We start from the raw sequence: 12,040 nt of genomic DNA on the forward strand, positions 1-12,040 counted from the left end.
AGCGAAACGCAATATTGTGTCAGGACAATTCACTATTTATGCACAATAAACACAGGAGCATAGCGCGACAATTTCTGTTCAGCGCCAGACTTGCTTGTAACCTATATCACCAATTATGTTATGAAAATGACGTATTAACTACTAAAAAACACTGACCTTCGTGTAAATGCTTGGAGCAGACTAACCTGTGAGCTGGAGTGTTCTGGGACGTTATATTTGATCTTTGAATGGCTGCAATCCAGGCCATCCGTCGCGTCTTTGTTACTTCGGAAACATGGCTTGAACAATTTCTCTTCAACGACGTAATCCGATAACAACCGATCTCTTTACCCGTCGGCTTCCCGTGGCTGTCATGCGACCGGCTATTGCAGTTAATAATACAACGGCTTCTTGACATTTTTGTGTTTCTTTTTATCGCTGTGTAACTGATTTTAATTGAAAGCCTGCGTGCGCTAGTACCGCTTGCCACGAGTTCCCAGAATCCTTTGCGGTTCTACCCGTGAATGACGTCACATTTTCAATCTCTTTTTTTTTTTTTTTTTTTTTTTTTTTTTAAATGACATCAGAAACAGCAGTATGCGACATTACGTGATGGCAGAGCTTCAGTTCATCCTTTGTCATTTTTTTTTTTTTTTTTTTTTTTTTTTTTTAATAAATAGGACAGGGGGAATGAATGAGAGAGCGAGGGAGAGAGAAAGAAAGAAAACCAAAGAGGAGAAGAGACGGTGAGAAGGGGGGGGAAGAGAGAGAAAAAAAAAAAGAACTCCTGGGTCACCTGTATGGAGAAAAAAAAAAAAAAACAAAACAAAAAAAAAAAAACAAACAGAGGAGACAGCAAACAACAAAGAGCAACATAATAATAGAGAAAACAAAGCACCATCACAATAAACTAGCTAGTCATAGATATCAATATTTACTAAATAATAAACGATATTGTGCAGCACGCAAGATAGACAGCGCACAGTGTGCTTTGAGGCAGCAGCCAAGAAAGCTTTAGTCCGTGTCTGTGAATACCCATGTGTGCATACCTGTGTGGATCAGCATGCTTGCATTCCAAAGGTTTCTCCATGTAATGATCTGCTAGGGAGTGTGGGGGGGCCACAGCCCCGTCCTCCAGGGTGTGAAGCGGGTATGGAGGAGATCAAAACTCCAGACATCCAGAGGCCCCCAGAACACAAGAGACCATGGAAGACCAACAGTTGGTCTGTTGGTCTGTTGGTCTTCCACATTTTCAATCTCTATATAATATGCATGTTAAATTTTATATTTGGGGTAAAATATCAAGTCTTTTCAAGTAAACTGGTTCAAGTCCAATTCAAGTCCCAAGTCATTGGTGTAAAAGTCCAAGTCAAGTCACAAGTCTTAGAACATTTTTTCAAGTCAAGTCTAAAGTCATAAAATTAATGACTCGAGTCTGACTCGAGTCCAAGTCATGTGACTCGAGTCCACACCTCTGGAGTGTGGCTGGTAAAGATGGAAACATACTGATAGGTTTGTAGCATAAACCTATTCGCTGGAACGTTAAGACAATATAATTACACTGCAAGCAAGACGCAAGTAGGCAAACTTCTTCATGGTACTCGTGCACGGGAGAGACCGGACAGAGCGCCGTTCCTTCGCTTGACCCCAGTAGCTCTCGTCCATCCTCCCGTAACACTGTCCTTTTATTGAGGTTACATGAATATGCATAGGTTCATTAACATACGACGTCTACATACAAACAAAGAGTACCTTGCCTGTGTGTGTGTGTGTGTGTGTGTGTGTGTGTGTGTGTGTGTGTGTGTGTGTTGCTGATCAAAGGGTCAAACATCCTTGGTCAGGAAGAGGGTAGACTAGACCCCCCCCGGTGAGGAAGTCCAGCAGTTCATCTAAACAGAAAAGCACTTAGACTAGAACAGACGTAACTACGTTAATCCCAACAATGGCTCATAATAAGACGACAGTCTTTCACACAGGTCAAGTGTCTCTATGCACTTCATTAGTTTAAATATTTACCTATATCACTTCACCTCACATGTCATTGTACTGAATTTAAGCAACCACAAGCTTAATGTAGATTACTTTTAACAACTATCCACCTCAATTACGTCCATGGTCTGGCACACAGGCTGTTAACATTTTGTGTCAGGAAGGGGTGGGGGGAAAGCCACCCACCAGAGCACAGCTGCTGATGTGGGCTGGCCTTTTCCACACACTCCTGGTTGCTTAGGAAACCCATGATAACAACAACAGCTGCTGACGTCACACACCACGCGGTCTGCTCCGCACACACAACAACAACAACGAGACGACGACGAAAATGACAATAACACAAAATAGGCCTACTCCGGACTCACACCGGACCGCTCGGGACCCTGACCCAGCTGTGGGACGCTCACCCACTCGCGCGACAAAACCCAATGAAGGGACGCTCGGGACACACACCCAGGGCGATTTCAAAACCGGACACACACCGGACGCTTGGGACCCTTGGGACCCTTGGGCGATTTAACCAAAACTTCTTTTTCGGGACACAAACCCAGTTATCGCTCCACAAAGCAGCGAACTTCTCAACGCCTCACAAAATGGCGGAGACTGCACAATGACACGGTTATAGAGTCGGCCTCTTTAAACTTACTTGGCGTTGCTTAGCGTGTAATATCAGCCTGAATCCCGCCGATCGCCATTCATCGAGGAGAAGGACAGACAGCGAATCCACAGGAACTTCCTGGCTGACGTCAGTCTTTCAGCGTGCCTCCCCCCCCTCGGTGAATGCGATCCCAGGGAGCCGGCTCGAAGGACCAATTAATGATAGGTTTGTAGCATAAACCTATTCGCTGGAACGTTAAGACAATATAATTACACTGCAAGCAAGACGCAAGTAGGCAAACTTCTTCATGGTACTCGTGCACGGGAGAGACCGGACAGAGCGCCGTTCCTTCGCTTGACCCCAGTAGCTCTCGTCCATCCTCCCGTACACTGTCCTTTTATTGAGGTTACATGAATATGCATAGGTTCATTAACATACGACGTCTACATACAAACAAAGAGTACCTTGCCTGTGTGTGTGTGTGTGTGTGTGTGTGTGTGTGTGTGTGTGTGTGTTGCTGATCAAAGGGTCAAACATCCTTGGTCAGGAAGAGGGTAGACTAGACCCCCCCCGGTGAGGAAGTCCAGCAGTTCATCTAAACAGAAAAGCACTTAGACTAGAACAGACGTAACTACGTTAATCCTACCATAAAACAATAAGAGAAGGTATGACCTCTCTCATGCTCCCAGGATGTAGGTGTGGAATGCACACCAAGCCTCTGTAGCCTGTTAAAGATCACACAACTTATCACTACACAATTGATTATACACCTCTAAGCATCTATGGTTAAATATTTCTAAGCATAAATAACAATCAACAATACAAACTCTAACACATACAGAATGTAAACTGTGTGAGTTTGTGAACTTTGTTAGTAACAAATGAGGTAAAAAACAAAACAGAGAAAACACAGAAAGAGGCTCTCAGTATTCATTAATAATTAGAAAGAAACATTCTGGTCGTGGATTTTTACAGTCTTAGTTCCGCTCGCTGTCATCATTATAATCATCATGATCAATGGCGAGGTCCTGAGGTGGGCGGGGCTGTCTCTGGTGATGTCACCATGAAGGAACAGCATCTGGCACATGTTGCTGAAACATCTCAGTACACTGGTGTAGTTTCCTCTCCAGCTGTTGGACATTTGACACTTCAACATTAAGGGGAAGAAGAAGAAACAGTGTTAGGTCAGGTGACCACATGGTTTCTAAAGTAACTGACAGGAAGTAACCAGGCCGTTAGAAATGGATGGCATGTGTTTAGAGTTACTGGAGTTGGGTAACTGTACTTACCAAAAGCAGAAGCACACAGATGAAGGATCAGATGCTGAATGTTGCAGGAACATGCTCATGTGTGGTGGTCATTCAGTGCTGCAGGTTAGACAGTCCAAGACTGATATGCTGCCCATCTGAGAGTTTGAAAACACACATGCAAAGATTTATTTTGTGTTACAGTCAAAGTTGGATGTTCATTTCTGTCCTTTAAAAATGTTTGTGTATTTGAAAGTACTAACATTTAAGGATGACTCTGATCGTCTCCTTTAAAGGGGAGACAAGTGTATCCACTGATCCACGTCACTTTACCTGGATGATGACTCCTCTCTCCCTCACTCAGAAACACTCCTAATATAACCAAGCAAATAAATAATATTGAAGATTTACTTACATCATTACAAAAACAGCAAAAACATCTCCCTTTGATTCTATTTCTCCATTCCTGCTGAACATCAGGCAACAAATATCTCAATAAATCACAGTAAAATGTAAAGCACATGTTTTCTCTGCTTTGTCTAACCTCTGCAGAGCCTCTGTCAAGAAAAACATAACTGTAAGCATAAAACAAATATACATTCATAACACGTCACTGGACAAACCTCGGTCAGCTGATTTCCTCTGTGCAGTGCAGACGAGCATCAGTCAGCGAGTCACGGTGGTGAGATGGACTGGTGTCCTTTGTGACTCTGCTGGTTCTTCTGAGGAAACACCACCGACTCTCCACACCGTCACCATCTGTGAGCACAAACTGCTGCTCTGCTCTGCCAGCATGTAGGAAATCACATATCACACACACAGGGGTGAAGAAACATCAGAGCTCAACTTTGGATACTTTAGATCTAAACAGATCAAAGCAGCTCTTAGTTTCAACAATCAGTGAGCAGACAAACAATGATACCAAACTGATTCTGTATGAATACAATATGGTATTTTCAATACAGCTGTCAAATTAATTTATTAAAACTAATGCAGATATATGTATATATTTTTTGATAAATTAGTTTGCTAAATTATAAGAATATATTTTTATTTTTTTTTCATTTAACCATTTCAACTGAAAGAAATTAAATATTGAACAAAAATATATTGTCACATTCTGAGCATGCTCAGCACGCTGACAGACTTGAAGTTGCTACAGATTTTAAGAAGTGATAATTATAGGGAAGAAACTTCTCTTTTTCATCCGTTTAATCAAACATTTGATGCCTCAGCTGTCTCAGTCTATAGCGATCTGCAACTACAACTAACCTGAGGCTTGCATTTGGCTGCAGGTGCCCCTGTACATCCTTCTCAGCATGTGGGTACCATTTAATCCCACTTCTTCCTGAGCTTTGCTTCATCACAAGACCAAAGGTGGCATCCCGTGTCACAGTCTTATCATCATGCAGAAGAAACATTTGGAGAAACATCATGGAGAAGAAACATTTACGCGCCTCCTGGTTTTGTTTTCTGATCCTGCAAAAAGACTGAGGACAACAAAGCCCAGAGAACACGAGATACACAACATCCAACATTCAGACTCAACAGCCTCCATAAATGAAGAGCACCAGGTTGGTTCAGTTATAGCAGATATGAGCATACTTCACATTACTGGGTATGAATAATAATGAGGAGGCAAACTTTGAAGATGCAGAGCATGATGTCCCATCATCAGACTGTAAACAAACATCCACCAGGCTTCTTTGTTGCCAAAATTGATGATTCTCCCATCAGGGATCAGTAGCGTGTATTAACCTGTGGTATAAGCAGCAGTCACTGAAATATTACTGTTTCAGATAAGAAATCTAGCACATAAAAGCCAGGGTGGGAGGGATCTCTGCAAACTGACTTAGCTCTGCAAGTGTGAAGCTCAACAAAAATCTGACTCTCCAGTCACTGACAAACAAAAACTGCAGCTGGGAGATAGAAAACGCTGTCTGGGTCCTGCTGGATGTTGCTGGTCAGAGTCCCACATTAGCAGAGTGCTTCTTGGTCCCACTGACCCATGTGGACAGTGACTGTGGAGAACTGTTCTGGAAAACAGAGAAGAGAATTAAAATAACAAAAAGCCAAACAGGATTTCCACAAAGACTCTCTTGGAATCAGCAATCAAAAAATCACTGGTTCATATTTCAATTAAATATGAACAGGTTCCTCAAATGTACGCAGTTCAGATCTGATTTAATTTAATTTCCTTCACACAGCACATTCGTCCAGGCTGACAGGTAAACATAGAATTAATCTCAGGTAACATGACTCATAGTAGAGATTCAGTAAGAAAGATTGCAGGCTCTAATATTATTACCACACAATCCAAGGACACACCCACAGCTCAGATTTGTAGAACTATTTAAACAAATGTCTTCTGAATATTCAATTCAGGTTCACAGTGGGAGGGGGGGGGGGGGGGGGGGGGGGTGTCGTGGAATTTTTTTAATAAAGTCTGCAACACAGAAAGAGCTGTGATATCAAGCTTTTTATTACTGCACCAACACACATCAAACATCACAGTTCAGTCATGTCAGCGCTGCCACAGAAGTGGTGCTCCTCCTCCTTTATGCATTCCAAGGAAGAGGGAGGAAGTTACAAACTGATCCTACCACACTTCACGTGTCTCGCTATGAAACCTAACGGATCAGTGGTTATGCTGTTTTGTGCCCTTGGCCTTATCAGCACCTTTAAAGGGAGTTGTTTTCTCAAACTGCTGACGCTGAAGTAAGTTCATCTAGTTTTAGAAACTTTCACTGAACAGTAACAGTGTCACAACTAAGCATATGCATAAGCACTTAAATACTTTAAATGAGAATAACAGAAAATTTCTATTACAGAGGCTAGAGCCTGTCCCAGTAGTCATAGGTAGAGCACACCTGGACAGGTCACCAGTCTGTCAGAGGACTAACACAGAGACAGACATCAGAGTAACAAATCTATTTAAAATTAATGTAAGTTTGCTGCAGCTGTATGTATGAATCATGTGTTTCTGTGCTCACAGTCCACCTCTCAGGAACCTGCAGTTCATTTTTAGTCAACTTTAAACAGACCTCACAAAAGGCTGATGTGGCTGGATCAGTAGTCTGATTTAAGTACGATACCTTTGGCCAGGGATTAATCTGGTGCATCGCTTCACTGCAGTCTTACGTATTTTCCCCACACCTGAATAAAAAATACTGATATATACAAATAACAGCTTCAGCTGATGCAGCCTGACTCAATCCTAGATGTTCAGCACACAGAGACACAGAGGTGCCGTTTAAAGTTTAGTGATAACCTGAGTCACTGATCATTTGCAGTATTACAGAGTCTGGCAGTCTTTGCATGATGTCCACGTCACTGTGAGTTTCTAGCTGACTCTCAGGTGTGACAGGTGTGCCAGCAGGAAAGAGTAATAATAACCTGCATCCTGAGGTTTGTCATGCAGGATTAAAGCAGCCAGGCTTTGTTCACACAGCTAGGATTGTATTTTACACTGACCCTGGGTCAGTATAAGTATCATACAGTTTAAACGAAGCACTGAAACTTGCACATATTTATTACAGATGCACTGAAGCTAATCGAGATATTTGCTGTCAGTCTGTGGCTGCGATTAAACACTTTACTGGAAACTTTATTAACTAGTAACTTCATCAGTCATGACAGAAGCTAATATTTCTGTGCTAACATCGTTTAAACAGTAACAGCTTTCCTCCAATATAAGCTAACGTTTACACCGTAACTTTAAGCTAGCACCATAAAGACGGTAAAACACGTAATAACATCTACAAATGCATCTTAAAGCTGTTATATTAGCACTCGGTGTATTACTAACATAACCACATTAACATTACTGACACTCGCAGACTTTTAATAGTCATTCTATAAATGCTGTCCGTTTAAATGGTCTTACCTGGTGGTCCATATGGTCCATAAGTGAAGCAGAGGGAGCCTGACCATGCGTCACACGTTTGACGAGTTGGGAGTGAGAACGTGTTTGGGCTATAAGGAACACACTCACTTCCTGAGCCCTGGGCAATAAGAGACGTTTTGTGTTTTATGATTTATTGATATGTTTGATCCTTTCTGAGCTGCGTTAATGAAGCAGTCATTAGAGCACCATGTCCGCTAGAATAGTTCTGTAGTTTGATGCTTGAGTCGTTGCAGACTTGTTGAAACTCCCTCACCCGTCAAAGCAGCGTCTTTGTTATTCGCGTCCAGCAGATGGCAGTGTTTCACTGTCTGACGGCTGTCTGAAGCTTCAGCTGGATTATCCGTTTGCTATGTTTGCCATGTTACAGTGGGGAGGAAAAACTCCTTTTTAACAGGAATATCTAGACATGAGTGATTACTGCAGTGGGGCACTATCTGTGCTATCTATAAGAAATGTTAGCAACAATAAAACTCTGAGGATCAGGGCTCCATTTCACTCCAGTGTTCAGTGGCATTTTAAAAGAGTGAATACCGACGCTGAATGTCTTTGTAAAGCAAAAGCACTTTGTTAGCCTTTACAGAGCAAAGCTATGGATCAATGTGCAGTGAAGAAAAATCGAGGTGGCCAGTCTGTCCTTTCCTAACCAATCACAGAGCTCCTTACATTGTTGCGCTGGAGAATAACTAAATATAATATAAAGATGATATTGAAAATAATCTTTTGTAGAGTCACTACTTAGTGGGCAGAGGACAGTTATCACTTTGCTGGATGCTTTAAAGTCGCATGTTCTGTATTTGCTGTATGCAGATTAGCAGGATATTAACAGATTAACAGCTTTTATTAGACTTCATATGATAATCAACAGTGAAGTGTTTCTCTTTCAGTGTTTATTCTTGCTCATTGAATGATCTCTGTTCAGATAATATGCTGCACTCATCTCATGTTTCTTTAAATACGGCATCACTTGTCCAGCTGTCAATCTCTGAAAGAGTTACAGTTTCACCACTGAGCACTTTGAATGGTTATTCTTTTATTTAAAAGCACTTATTCTAGCTGCATCATCAATACGACAAAAACAGTGACTTCAACAAAAATTTATCTAAAAATATTTAGGGGGAAATGTTCCTACACCCCTCATGTAAATGTTACATCTCCAAAAGGGAGAAATAATCAGAATAAGGCGTAATCATTGTCATGATAATAATGACCATGAAAATGAAACTAGGCCTACCTTTAGTTCAGCACACTCAGTGTTGCATAAAGACATGCGAACATGCCATCATCCATTCTGGAGCCTACTTTTAAAAAGAGCGAGCTGTTTATTCTGGCTGAGTAGCAAACAGAACCAACCATGAAAACCTAAACTGGGAAAACACTCGGAAACCTTGAACACTGGGAATATGGAGACACAGGGGTAGGTGAACAGACACTGACAAAGGACAGAGGAAAACAGAGACAATATATATAAGACAAGAAGTAACACAGACACCCTTTTCGGTGACAAAAATGAGAAAATATCCAGTGAAAGGCAGTTCTCTTGGAAAAACTGCCTTATTGATGTCAACGGTCAGAGAAAAATGTCTGATAGGAAGGCAACCGTAGCTCATACAACCATTTGTTGCAACCAAAGAATGCAGAAGAGCGTTTTGGTCAGCTAAGAACAGGAAATTGAAGCTACAGTTCTCAAAATTTGACATGAGAAGATTGGATAAATGTTGCCTGGTCTGATGAGTCTTGATTTCTGCTCTGACATGCAGATGGTCGGGTCAGAATTTGGCATAAATAGCATGAAAGGATGGATCCATGCTGCCTCATGTCAGCTGTGCAGACTAGTGGTGGTGGTGTCACTGTGGGGGGGAGGGGCGGTATTTTCTTTCTGAAACGTTACATAGTGTGTGTGTGTGTGTGTGTGTGTGTGTGTGTGTGTGTGTGTGTGTGTGGGTGTGTGTGTGTGTGTGTGTGTGAGAGAACAACTTGAAACAAACTGCAGCAATAAGGGCAAACTAGTGCACAGTTATGTTTACGTGAGCGTTATTTTGTATGCATTTGTACAGTTCCATAACTGTGAGAATACATTGATAGCATTTAACTCTAGTAACAGGCATTTGTACCAGTAAGCATGAAAAAGTAGGGAAAAGAACTAGTATGTAAGCACTGACTAGTACTGTAAAGTATATGTGTATATAGGGCAATCGTGGCTCAAGAGTTCGCAGTTCATCCTGTAATTGGAAGGTTGCCAGATTGAGCCCCGCCTCCGACAGTCTCGGTCGTTGTGTCCCGGGGCAAGACACTTCACCCGTTGCCTACTGGTGGTGGTCAGAGGGCCCGGTGGCGCCAGTGTCCGGCAGCCTCGCCTCTGTCAGTGCGCCCCAGGGCAGCTGTGGCTACAATGTAGCTGCCATCACCAGTGTGTGAATGTGTGAATGACTGAATGTAGTGTAAAGCTCTTTGGGGTCCTTGGGGACTAAGTAAAGCGCTGTACAAATACAGGCCATTTACTGTGCGTGTGTTTATGCTCAAGTGTATGAATAAATTAGTCAGTTTTAAACAGTTGCAATTTAAACAGTAGAAGAGTGGCACTATATTTATATATTTATAAAGAATTTCAAACAACAATTAATTGATGCTCAAAGCAGGTTTATTTAATTAATATCCAGATTTCCAATTAGTTCCCAATTCATTCAGCAGCAAATCACATCACCACTCACTTCAAGGCTGTATGTATTATTGTAAGGTAGACCCTACAATAGTACATACAGAGAACCCAACAATCATATGACCCCCTATGAGCAAGCACTTTGGCGACAGTGGGAAGGAAAAACTCCCTTTTTACAGGAAGAAACCTCCGGCAGAACCAGGCTCAGGTCGGGGCGGCCATCTGCTGCGACCGGTTGGGGTGAGAGAAGGAAGACGTTTGTTGTAGGTCTGATTGAAGGACTGATGTGATGGTAAGTTTTCTGCTGCTCCGCTTTGAATATTGAGAGATTAGTTGATGGATTTCAAGCCAAATTGTGCCCAAGTTTAAGACCATATTCATTGGTTGTTTTTGTTGATGTTATTGTTTTGGGCTTTTTTTCCACAAGAATTTCTAGCTCCCCTAGAATTCTGGCCACCCAAACGATGATTGCTGCTGAGAGAGCACAAGGTTTTGTCCCCCTGTACTATTCATGTCAGTGCAGGGGGTTCTCCTTGAGAGGCCAGGGTCGAAAAAGGGATGCTTCAGAACCTCCGAGGGTGTTATGCGCTGATTTGCATCCAAGGCCAACATTTCTTTGATTAGCCTTACAAATAATGTTTGGCCATTTTCCGGTCCTCGCCTAACCTTCAGCAGTTGTTCGAGGTCATCGAGACGCTTAAGTTTTATATATCGAGTTTCCTTGGATCGATAATCTGTCTCGTATTGAAATTGTTCTTGGGTCTTAAATGTCCAGCGCTGTTCGTTGTGGTTATCCTCGATGAAATAGCTGTCAGTGTACAAGCCAGACTCTAGAAGATGATCTGGTAGCTGACCCTGGGTTTCAATTATGAATTTCAAAACGTCATAATCGTCTTCCCCAGGATAGAGAGGCACCCCTGTAGCAAGCTGCACAGCTACCAGCCCCAGAGACCACATGTCGATTGCTTTGTTGTATGGAATGCCAAGCATAACCTCAGGTGCACAATAACCAATTGTCCCCACACGGTCACCAGGAATCACTGCAGAAGCAGGACATGCGAGGCCAAAGTCTATGAGTTTGACTTTGACGGGAGACTCACTGCGGTTCACAACCATGATGTTTCCAGGTTTGAGGTCAGCATGCACTATTCCCACAGAACCCAGGTGGAACAGAGCATTTGCGAGCTGATGCAAAATTGGCCTGAGTTCTCTCATTGGGAGACCTTGGTTATTCCGGTCCCCAATGTAGTCCCACAGGCTTTGGTCGAGGAGTTCGAAATTCAAGCAAATGCGCTCTCCATCGAGGAAATAGCCATTCCATTCGACAATGTTGCACCTGTCTGGATCCAAGCGTCGTAGCTGGTCCAGGATGAAAATTTCCAGTTTTGCCTGGAGCAGAATTTCAGGGTCACTCTTGTTGACTTTAATAGCAACCGTTTTGTTGTTTTTTGTATCGCGACATCTGGTTACCAAACCAAAGCCTCCTTCTCCAAGGAAGGCCTCTACCACGTGGTGATCTCCTAAAATGGTCCATTTCGTCATTTGAAGATCATCTTCAGAGGCAGATGGGTTGGCTGAGGTGTTGATGTCTCTTTTTTGAGGAAATTCAACTGAGTTTTGGAAACTGCAGCTGAATTTTTGCGATCCATGACTTTTCCAGC

At 42.5% G+C, this 12,040-nt stretch overlaps 1 long non-coding RNA gene across 2 annotated transcripts; it reads right to left on the bottom strand.

Annotated features, from left to right (window-relative positions):
* Window positions 1–2,814: 2,814 nt before the first annotated feature.
* Window positions 2,815–8,206, bottom strand: LOC112434560 (uncharacterized). 2 transcript variants are annotated; one of them, XR_013097077.1, is made up of 6 exons: window positions 7,703–8,206; window positions 5,089–5,852; window positions 4,440–4,601; window positions 4,080–4,188; window positions 3,859–3,974; window positions 2,815–3,716 (listed from the first exon to the last, which is right to left on the bottom strand). It is a non-coding gene; the product is annotated as an uncharacterized LOC112434560 (long non-coding RNA). The 2 variants fall into 2 exon arrangements; XR_013097078.1 differs by lacking the exon at window positions 7,703–8,206 and adding an exon at window positions 6,912–7,671.
* Between the last annotated feature and the right edge of the window lie 3,834 nt (window positions 8,207–12,040).

This window comes from Maylandia zebra, linkage group LG3, assembly GCF_041146795.1.
Source record: "Maylandia zebra isolate NMK-2024a linkage group LG3, Mzebra_GT3a, whole genome shotgun sequence".
NCBI classification, from domain to species: domain Eukaryota; kingdom Metazoa; phylum Chordata; class Actinopteri; order Cichliformes; family Cichlidae; genus Maylandia; species Maylandia zebra.